This window comes from Oncorhynchus nerka, linkage group LG5, assembly GCF_034236695.1.
Source record: "Oncorhynchus nerka isolate Pitt River linkage group LG5, Oner_Uvic_2.0, whole genome shotgun sequence".
NCBI lineage: Eukaryota > Metazoa > Chordata > Actinopteri > Salmoniformes > Salmonidae > Oncorhynchus > Oncorhynchus nerka.
In genome coordinates, this window is record NC_088400.1 from 39,611,730 (window position 1) to 39,612,763 (window position 1,034).

A 1,034-nucleotide genomic window follows, 5' to 3' on the forward strand; every position below is an offset into this window, starting at 1 on the left:
GTTTGAAAAATGTACATTTTGATTATTGGTTGTGAGTTTTGTGCCTAGAGTTTTGAAAAATGACATCAAGGTTCCGAAATTAGTGCCACAGTGATTGTAAAAAACTGTACATACAGTGTGTGATCGTGGCTAGTTGGTGTTGAAACGAAGTGATGGTGTGTGACAGTGTTGATTCCTCAACAAAGGTTTTAGGAGGTTGAAATAATGAGTGACTTGCTTTGGATTTGCGCAACGATCAAACATGATTGGCACATCAAAGTGGTGACAGCTGGGACCGGTTTCCTTCTGCATTTGCATACCAAACTTGCGGACACAAAAATAATTGACGTCAACAAAGATTATTAGCAGAGGCACGATCGCTTTATTTTCCGTCCTCTGTTGTTTTACAGTAAGACCCAAATGCTATGAAGCACTTACACCACATTATAAATCATCTCTCATTTATTTAGTATCACTGTCAGAATGACAGAATCAGAGTGACAGAGAGCTACCGGTCATTTTCAGTGAGGGTGTTCACATGTCACTTGTTAATTCTTAATTCCAGTCAATTCAGGAAGTACACTGAAAACTTCAATCCCAATTCGCTTCAATACTTGTGGAATGCGGAATTGGAATTGGGTTTGCTTTCTGAAGTGACCGGAATTTAAATGGAATTGACCCCAACCCTGCTGGTCTTTACATTCAGAATCTCTTCGATCTCTCTGACTCACACATGGTACCCCCTCCTTAGAGGTCTAAGGCCAGGTTTCAACCAATCACAGCCTTCTGACCCAAAGACACGAGGTCATACAGGCGAGTTGGGGAAAGGAGGAGCGAGAGAAGCACTAGAAACTTGTATGAATGGGATGTTTGGAAGGGATGGCCAGGAGAAAGGAGAGGGTGAAGGAGGTGAGAAGATCAACCGTTTTAAAAAGCAGGATTAGAACTAAAGAGGGAAGACAGAGGCTGAGGTCGGAGAGGATGCAGGAAAGAGAGAGAACGTCTTTAGCTGGGGGCACGACTCCTTTTCACACTGCCTTTCTCTTAGCTAAATC